Source organism: Manis javanica, chromosome 10 (assembly GCF_040802235.1).
Source record: "Manis javanica isolate MJ-LG chromosome 10, MJ_LKY, whole genome shotgun sequence".
NCBI lineage: Eukaryota > Metazoa > Chordata > Mammalia > Pholidota > Manidae > Manis > Manis javanica.
In genome coordinates this window covers 111,852,891-111,863,762 of record NC_133165.1, presented here as the reverse complement: position 1 = coordinate 111,863,762, position 10,872 = coordinate 111,852,891, and positions in this window count along the sequence as shown.

Below are 10,872 nucleotides of genomic sequence, written 5' to 3'. Positions count from 1 at the left end.
ACTTGATTCCTATTGCTTTGTACTACTTTTTTTTTTTAGTATCATTAATATACAATAACATGAGCAACATTGTGGTTACTAGATTCCCCCATTATTAATTCCCCACCACATGCCTGTATAGAGTCACTACTTGTCTTCTCTGTGCTATACTGCCTTCTCCTTGCCCTCCCCACATTATGTGTGCTAATCATAATGCCCCTTATTTCCCTTCTCCCTCCCTTCCCACCCATCCTCCCCAGTCCCTTTCCCTTTGGTAACTATTAGTCCATTCTTGGGTTCTGTGAGTCTGCTGCTATTTTGTTTCTTCACTTTTTGCTTGGTTTTTATGCTCCACAGATGAGTGAAATCATTTGGTCCTTGTCTTTCTCCGCCTGGCTTATTTCACTGAGCATAATGCCCTCCAGCTTCATCCATGTTGTTGCAAATGGTAGGATTTGTTTTCTTATGGCTGAATAATATTCCATTGTGTATATGTACCACATCTTCTTTACCCATTCATCTACTGATGGACACTTAGGTTGCTTCCATTTCTTGGCTATTGTAAATGCTTTGTATTACATTTTGAAATCAAAAAGTGTGAGTCCCCCAACTTTATTCTTTTTCAGGATTGTTTTAGTTATATGGGATCCCCTAAAAATCTATTAAACTTTTATTTTATTTTTTAAACTTCTTCTACGAAGAAGCCAGCTGGGATTCTAATAGAATTGCACTGAATCTGTGGATCAATATGGTGAATATTGCCGTCTTAACAATATTAACCTTTTGTATCCATGAACATGAAATGTCTTCTCCATTTGTTTTTATCTTCTTAACTAGCTTTTAACAATGTTTTGTAGTTTGAGTATAACTTTTGTACTGTTTTTATTAAATTTATTTCTAAGTATTTTATTCTTTTTGATGTTATTAAAAATGGAATTGTTTTCTTAATTTCATTTTCATATTGTTTGTTGCACCTATATAGAAATACGTTTAACTTCTGTATATTGATCTTGCTGAACTCACTTACCAGTTCTAATAGTTTTTTAGTGGATTCCTTAGGATTTTCTGTATATCAAATTATGTCATCTAAACTTGCAGGACCTTTTACTTTTTCCTTTCCAATCTAGATGCCTTTTATTGTTAATTGCTCTGGCTAATTGCTAATTGCTTGCCTAATGGCTCTGGCTAGGACTTCCAGTACAATGTTGAATAGAAGTGGTAAGAGCAGACATTCTTGTCTTATTCCTGATCTTGGACGGAAATCACTCAGTCTTTCATCCCTGAGTATGATGTTAGCTATGGGGTGTTTTTAGATGACCTCCATTGTTTCTTTGCTTGCAATCAGTCACTTAATTGATTGAGCATCTACTCTGTCCTCAGCACTTTTAGCCATTATCAGGAATGTCTGATAGTGCACTAACGCACTTTATCTAGCATCATTTACAATGCTAGTTTTTTATGTACTAAAATGTTTTTTATTGTTTTGTTTTGTCTTAACCATTTGTTTAGTAATCTTTATAAAATGCTTGCTACACTTGGCCACTTTAAACATAATACATATAATTCAACCTTTGCTCTAAAAACTTGTACATAATTATGATGTGTTACTGTGCTGGCTAATAATGTGGTAATGCCTTTAGGAAATTATTAGATAGTTTGGCCCTTCAAAGAATCACTCCAAACTGCTGTGCCTTTTGCATTCCTGTGTCTGCTTTTTACAAATACATATTGTCCTGTCCCTAGTTGTTAATTGGCACTTTTTCTGACCTTCATATGCCTGCCTCCCAGAACAATTTCTTCTAACAGGCAACTTCTAATTTGCTGAGGACCAGGCTACCAGAAAACCAAAGTATTTAGAAGTTTTTGTAAAATAAGTGTAAATAAACTGGGGAAGAAATTCTCCTGTGAGTAAAGTATGTGAACTTTCCAGTAATACTTTGGCTTCTTAGAAATGCCTCTGGTTTCCTAGGTTCTCAGCTCTGTTCCAAATGAATCACTGTCAGGTGTGAGATATTACTGTATCATAAATAAAATCATTTTTTAAAGGCTTGGTCTAGTCCCCTCTGCCTCATCCCTGTTCCTAGTCAGTTTCATTAGTTGAACTGTCCCTGTTTGTCTTACTTTCCAGTTCATAGCAGGCTTATTCATAATAGCTGAAAAATCAAAACAGCCTAATGACAAATAAGTAATAGATGTCACAAAATAGCACAACAAAATACTATGCAGCAATGAAAGTAAACAAACTAAAGCTATATACAACAACATGGATGAATCACACAATACTGAATGAAAGAAGCCAGACATAAAACATGATGTATGATTCCATTTATGTATGATCCCATTAGTAGTAGTATTATGGTATGATCCCATTACTTTATGATTCCATTTTAAAACCAGTGTTAGAAGTCAAGACATCTGTTACCTTTAGGGAGGAAGAATATAGGTAATAAGACACAACTAGTATAAGACTGAAAGTAGATATACCAGCAAACACTAATAATATTCCATTGTGTATATGTACAGGAAAAAGCATTTTGCAGGATAGGAAGTCATGAAGTAATGGTGAAATGGATACATCACCAGGAAGAGATAAAAGTCCTAAACCTAGATGCACCTAATAACATAGACTCAGAAGCATAATGCAAAGATGGTCATAATTACAAAAAGAAATGACATATCTTACAATCACATGGAGATTTTAACATATCTCTTTCTGAAAATTAAATAGTCTAAAGACTATTTGAATAATATCTCATAATTATTCACCTCCAAATTAGAAAATACAGTTCACCATCACATATTAAGCTGAATCCTGTCAGCCTGAGGTTTCCTTGTTCTGGGCCTAGTTCTGTTTATTAAAACCATGAAGACATGGTATTTTTCCATTTTTATTTATTTTATTTTTTATGGATTCTTTAAATTGTTTTATATTTTATTTTGAAAGGTAGCTGCCTTGTGTCCTGTGAATCTTTTCTTTCCAACACTTCCATTTTTCTTTGTACTGTTCCTCCTAGGACATTAATTTATCTTCTTTCACCCTCCAGATTATTCTCCTCTGAATATATCCAGTTGGCTGCTCTCTTTATCTAGGGCGCATCTTTCATTTTAGGAGAAATTAACACTCTACTAGATGCTTTCTCCATATTACCTCATTTAATCTTTATAATAACCTTATGAAGCAGGTGATGTCTTTATTTTACAGATTTAGAAATTTGGGCTTAGAGAAGTTTTATCAGTGTCAGATATCTAGTGTGACCAGATGGGGTGATTGAAGAATGAACACCATATCTGGGGGGATGGTGGTGCCATTTACTGGAATGGAAAACATTAGTCATCATGGTGGAACAGGCAACAGATATCTCCCCTTGGATGTCTAGTGGATTTCTGAAACTTAACATGTCCAAAATTGGTCTCTTTTCCTGTATAAAAATCTGCTGCTTTCCCAGTGTTCCTTATCGCTGACTGGTACCACAGTTCACTCAGTGGTTCAGGCCAAAAATCTTGGACTCATACTTTCTTACTCCACTATCAACAAATACTTCCAGAAGGTGTTGCAGATCCTACCATTTCTCCCCTTTTCCACCTCTGCCACTAAGTGTAAGCTTCCATCATTCTTGTCTAGATCACGACAGTAGTTTCTTAGCTGATGTCCCTGTTTCTGCAATTACCCCACACATTCTCTTCTCAACACTCAACCAGATCCTTTTATATGTAAATCAGATCCTGCCTTTCTCCTGCTCTCATCCCTACAAACTTAGAATAAAGGCCATGGTCCTTCACATGGCCCCTAAGGCCCTTCATGATCCCACCCTTGCTCACACACGTACAAAACTTTGGCCACATTGGCCACATTCATCAGACTCAAGCAAGTGCCTGACTTGGGGTCCTTACACTTGCAGTTCCTTCTGCCACTTCTTACATTGTCACTTCACTCAAGTGCCATATCATCAGAGGCCTTTCCCGACCACTCTGTCTAAAATAGCACCAGCTACTCCCTATTCCCTTAGCCTGTTTTATCTTTCTGCATGACAGTTATCACTACTCAATATTTTGTTACATATTTATTCATTTATCTGTTTGAGATCTATTTCCTCTAGTTTCAGCTTCTTGGGGGCAAGACTTTGTTTAGTTCATCACTGTATCTCTAGTGCCCAGGAACCATTCTATAGGCATTTGAATGACTGGATATTACTTCACTGTCTTTGCTTTAGTAGCTCCTGTCTTGCCAATGGGTTTCGGCCCCGGACAAGTTCACTATGGATTCAATGAGACCAAAGAAATGGCAGTGGAGCATTCTTGGAGTGAAAGGGTTTATACCCAACTTTATTTCCACAGTGGCAGGTCAATCACTGGAATCCTGTCCACTCAGAGCGAGTCTGCATGCAGCAAGCTGGTCACTGCCTCTGGGCCTTTCTACTCCTGCAGCTGTCTTGGTCTGTGCCCTTGGCACTACCACCACTCCAGCCTCTACTTCCCTGCAGCTGTGCAGCAGCCGTGCTACCGTGTCGCAGAGCACTGGGCAGAGCTCTTTATATGGAGTCAATTACAACATATTGCCCATACATGTGTAGTGAGCTAGCCAACCAGGGCCAGGTGAGAACCCTGGCCACAGGAACCTTCACTTTATCCACAGTTCCTCATTGCCTGGAACAGAGTTTCTCAGCATTGCCACTATTGACACTTGGGCTGGGGAGTTCTTTGATGTGGGGAGACTGTCCTGTTCAGTGTAGTGTTCAGCAGTACCTCTGGCTGCTCCCCAGTACATTTCAATAGTATCCACCTCCAGTGATCTCACAGAAATGTAGCCATACATTGCCAAATGTTCACTGAAGGGTAGAAACCATCCAGTTGAGAACCCCTGCCCTGTGGCAAACCAATCTCTAGGTCAGATTCACCTGGACAGCTTTTTAAAAAAGCAAACCCAAGCCTTGCCAGAGGCCTATAGATTCAGAATCTCTTAGCCTTAGGTCTAAAGTGGCTGGTCAGCAAGTACAAGGAGATGCTGTCATGTTTGATAAACCCAAAGCCCTTTATCATCTCTCACCCTGCCTTTCTAAGCACTGCTTCTTTACATCGCCTGACCTTCCAGCTTCACCATATGCCATTTCTGACTCCCTTTCTCTGCATGTGTTTTTTTCTTCCCTGCTCAATTGCTTACTGAAGCCATTTTCCTCTTCCTTCATTAGCAACAGAACCCCTGTATTGTTGAATCTTCACTATGTACCCAATTAAATAACACATTTCCCAAACTTCCTTACAGATGAAATCCTAAAATTTTAGGTTGGATGAGTTTTGTGGAATGTACTGCTCTTTTAACTTCAGTCAGGTTTCTCCTGAGTTTGAGTTCTGGTTTTCCAAAGAGTGTGAAAGCCTGTTTTTCTCCTATAGTCCTCTAGTACCCAGGTTAAGGTTGTGTCATCTTGATTGTATCGTCTCCTCTTCAGAAGAAACACGTCATTTTCCTCAGGGTAGAGGCACCTGCCAGCTAAGTAGGCAACAGGGCTGGCTTATAGATTTAGAGGTGACATATAATTTCCAGTCCAAAACCTTTACTAAATATAGAGCATTACTGTATTAAAGGCATTGTGGAGACATTGCAGATTGCAGGAAGAAATACAAAAACAATCCTAGCCCCAAGAATCTTGCAGTTTATCTTGGGAGATAACCAGCAATACAAGGTAATTTACTTGAATGTATTTAAAAATTAGTATCTACACATTGTTCTATATTGTTATTTCTTCATGTGGAAATATCTCATAGGTGCAGCTAAATTGTAAGCTTCATGAGAGCAGAGACTGTATCTGGTGTTTCATTGCATATTCCAATGTGGGAACTCAGTTTGGGTTAAAGATGGTACTGAGTTATACAGATGATAATATTCCCAAGTTTAAGCCTGTCTCTGCAATGAACAATGAACTTCTTATTTGGGAAAGAAATAGCATCCAGGGCCAGAGGTTTAATGTGAGGACTTCTGTGCACCTTCAGGAGGCATTCCTGACAGAGCTCGATCAGCTGCTGAGCATAGGCACTGTCATGTGTTCTTCCGCTTCTCTCTGACTCCAGCCAAACGGGCAGAAAGGTGAAAAGGAAAATGGATTCAGCTGTGAGAGTCCCATACATGCTCTGGTGTGAAACCACTCTCTCTCGGCTTGTTTAACTCAGATCAGAAAAGAAGATGGGGCTCCCCAGCTCATGTGGAATTGTGGTCAGTGTGACACCTGGCAACACCACCCACTGAGGTAACTGTCACCAGCTGAATAACAGGATGCGTACAACCCTTCTATACCCTTATTGTACTTTCTTCCCAAGCTAGTCCACCCTCTAATGCCAAGTTCTAGAACCAGTCCTGTTATGGCAGCCTGAACTTTGAACTTTTTCCTACTCCACACTTCTTAATTCCAGGCAAAATTCCTAAATTACTCCCCCTTGTGACATGATTTCAAATTTCATACTGTCATTATACAAATTTCTTCACTGAAGAAAACTTGGTCCAATTAGATAAATGGATGAAGAAAAAAAAATCACCAAAAGGCCGTATATGATAAACCCACAGCCAACATCATACCTAACAGCAAGAAGCTGAAAACTTTTCCTTTAAGATCAGGAAGAAGACAAGGATGCCCACTCTCCCCACTTCTATTCAACATAGTACTGGAGGTCCTGGCCATGGCAATCAGACAACACAAAGAAATAAAAGGCGTCCAGATTGGTAAGGAAGAACTTAAAACTGTCACTGTTTGGAGATGACATGATATTATACATAAAAAATCCTAAAGAATCCACTCCAAAACTACTAGAACTAATATCTGAATTCAGCAAAGTTGCAGGATACAAAATTAATACACAGAAATCTGTTGTATTCCTATACACTAATGATGAACTAGCAGAAAGAGAAATCAGGAAAACAATTCCATTCACAATTGCATCAAAAAGAATAAAATACCTAGGAATAAACCTAACCAGGGAAGTGAAAGACCTAAACCCTGAAAAGTACAGTACACTCATGAGAGAAATTAAAGAAGATACCAATAAATGGTAATACATCCTGTGTTCATGAATAGGAAGAATTCATATTGTCAAAATGGCCATCCTGCCTAAAGCAATCTACAGATTCAGTGCAATCCCTATCAAAATACCAGCAGCATCTTCAACGAACTAGAGCAATTACTTTTAAAATTCATATGGAACCGCAAAAGACCCCAAATAGCCAAAGCATTACTGAGGAGGAACAATAAAGCTGAGGGGATTACAATCCCCGACTTCAAGCTCTACTACAAAGCCACAGTAATCAAGACAATTTGGTATGGGCACAAGAACAGACCCATAGATCAATGGAACAGAATAGAGAGCCCAGATATAAACCCAAGCATGTATGGTCAATTAATATATGATAAAGGATTCAGCCATAAGAAACAAATCTTACCATTTGCAACAACATGGATGGAGCTGGAGGACATTATGCTCAGTCAAATAAGCCAGGCAGAGAAAGACAAGTACCAAATGATTTCCCTCATTTGTGGAGTATAACAACGAAGCAAAACTGAAGGAACAAAATAGCAGCAGACTCAGAGACTCCAAGAAGGAACTAGTGGTTACCAAAGGGGAGGGGTGTGCAAGGGAGGGAGAAGGGGATTGAGGGGTATTATGTTTAGTGCACATGGTGTGGGGGTCACGGGGAAAACAGTGTAGCACAGAGAAGGCAAATAATGAATCTGTGGCATCTTACTACACTGATGGACAGTGCCTGCATTGGAGTATGGGTGGGGACCTGATAATATGGGTAAATGTAGTAACCACATTGTTTTTTCATGTGAAACCTTCATAAGAGTGTATTTCAATAATACCTTAATAAAAAATTTAAATATATATATATATATATATATGATAAAGGAGCCATGGATATGCAATGGGGAAATGACAGCCTCTTCAACAACTGGTGTTGGCAAAACTAGACAGCTACATGTAAGAGAATGAAACTGGATTATTGTCAAATACAAAAATAAACTTGAAATGGATCAAAGACCTGAATATATTCATGAAGCCATAAAACTCTTAGAAGAAAACAGGCAAAAATCTCTTGAATATAAACATGAGCAACTTCTTCCTGAACGCATCTCCCCGGGCAAGGGAAACAAAAGCAAATGAACAAATGGGACTACATCAAACTAAAAAGCTTCTGTACAGCAAAGGACACCATCAGTAGAACAAAAAGGCATCCTACAGTATGGGAGAATATATTTGTAAATGACATATCCAACAAGGGGTTAACATCCAAAATATATAAAGAACTCACATGCCTCAACACCCAAAAAGCAAATAACCCAATTAAAAAATGGGTGGAGGATATAAAGACACTTTTCCAAAGAAGAAATTCAGATGGCCAACAGGCACATGAAAAGACTCTCCACATCGCTAATTATCAGGGAAATGCAAATTAAAACCTCAAAAGCCACAATGAGATATCACCTCACACCAGTTAGGATGGCCAACATCAAAAGGACTAGGAACAACAAATGTTGGCGAGCATGTGGAGAAAGGGGAACCCTCCTACACTGCTGGTGGGAATGTAAATTAGTTCAACCATTGTGGAAAGCAGTATGGAGGTTCCTCAAAAAACTAAATATAGAAATATCATTTGTTCTGGGAATTCCACTCCTAGGAATTTACCCAAAGAAAACAAGTTCTTAGACTCAAAAGAACATATGTACCCCTATGTTTATTGTAGCACTATTTATAATAGCCAAGATATGGAAGCAACATAAGTGCCATCAGTAGATGAATGGATAAAGAACAGGTGGTACATATACACAATGGAATACTATTCAGCCATAAGAAGAAAACAAATCCTACCATTTGCAACAACACAGATGGAGCTAGAGGGTATTATGCTCAGTGAAATTAACCAGGCAGAGAAAGACAAATACCAAATGATTCCACTCATTTGTGGAGTATAAAAACAAAGCAAAACTGAAGGAACAAAACACCAGCAGACTCATAGACTCTAAGAAGGGACTAGCAGTTACCAAAGGGGATGGGTGGGGAGAGAGGGAGAAGGGGATTGAGGGTTAGTATGATTAGTACACATGGTTTGCGGGGGTCATGAGGAAGACAGTGTAGCACAGAGAAGACAAGTAGTGACTCTGGCATCTTACTACACTGATGGACAGTGACTTCAATGGGTATGGTGGAGGGACTTGATGATATGGGTGAATGTAGTAACCACATTGTTTTTCATGTGAAACCTTCATAAGAGTCTATATCAATGATACCTTAATTTAAAAAAAAAGTTTTAAAAAAATCACCCAGAGTTCTACCACTAAAACAAACATTGTTATAATTTACTGTATTTCACATTTGTCTTTGCATCAAGTGTGTGTGTATATAAAACTAGGATTGAGATGTACATAATTTCTGCTTTAAGTTGTAGTTTTGCATCCTATTTTTGGCACTCTACATCAGATTATACCTGGTTCCCCAGGTTATGACATGGTTTAGTAAGCATAATTTTTTTCTTTTTCTTCTTTATCTAGTAAGCATAATTTTTAATGGTCCATCCCATTAAATGTAGCCCAGTGAGTGCTGGGGATCTCCACATCCCAAAAAGTAGGACCCACTGAAGGGGTGGGAAGAAAACCCAGAAGTCTTCTGTCCAAACTGCTCCCTTTAGGAAGAGCCAAAGGCCTCTCAGACTGGGTCTCGTGGGTAAGACCTGCCTGGCCCAAGACTGCTCAGGCCCCGGGCCCAGCTCCACCCTGGACTGGCTGTATGGCCTCAAGCAGGTTACTTCACCTCAGTTTTCCTGTCCACAGAATCAAGATGGTAACAGTTCCTTCCTCCTAGGGTTTTTGGGACGATTCAGAGTTAATATATGTGAAGTGCATAGAATTGTGCCTGGTATATGCCAAGTGTAAATGTTGGCTGTTTTTCTTAGCTATGGCCAGAGATCCTACAGTGAGGTCAGGAGGCTGTAATTTTTTTATTGTGTATGCCTCTATTATGATGTAAAAGTTATTTTGCTTTTAGATGATATATTTTATTTTCAGGACAAATCTGTTGCTTCAGTATGAATATTAGAATTTAATTCAGAAAGAAAGGGAATAGATTCAGGGAAAAAATCCTTTCGTGAACTTAGCATATCATTAATTTTTTTCCCTCAAAAATGCCAAAAGCCTGATTCCTGTTGACAAATATCCCATAGAGCTTTCCTAGGGCTCTAAGATACCAGTTTGCAAAAGACTGTCCCAAGGTCCTCTATGTGACCTCTGTGATCACGTCCCAGAGAATTGCTCCTAGAAAATAATATAAGTTGCTTTCCCAAAGATTTGGACAGGAAAGTGAGTCATTTTTTAAATCATGACTGGGTGCAAGATGAAGCTCACTGGATGCAGGGTCAGGAGACCTGGGTTCAAGTTCTGCCCCTTCCTTAGTTCTTTCACTAATTATCTTGGGGGGAGCCCTTTAGAAAGTCACATGATATCTTCAAAGCTTGGATGTGAATGGACAGCTTCTGTGTAGTAGAAATTAAAAGATATTGTATGAATATATCATTCTTATTATTGGAGTAACAACACATGGCTGTAAATCCACATCTGAAAGGGGTCTAGTTTTTTTTATTCTCCTTCACATTGTGTGCGTGTGTGCCTTCTGGAAGCATGCTGTATTCAAAGCAGAAGATATATCACAATGAACAGATATTTGCAGAGTCCAGCTTTGTGTTTTCTTTTGGTCCCATAATGGACTAGCCTGCTTATTTCCATCTGACGGAAGCAGACCCAATATTTTTGCTTATCTTGTTCTGTCATGTACACTCTATGGAGTGTCACTTCATTAATTGTAAGTTCCAGAGGAAAACATCTCTGTTAAGCAGAGATTTGTATCTCATATGACCAGCAC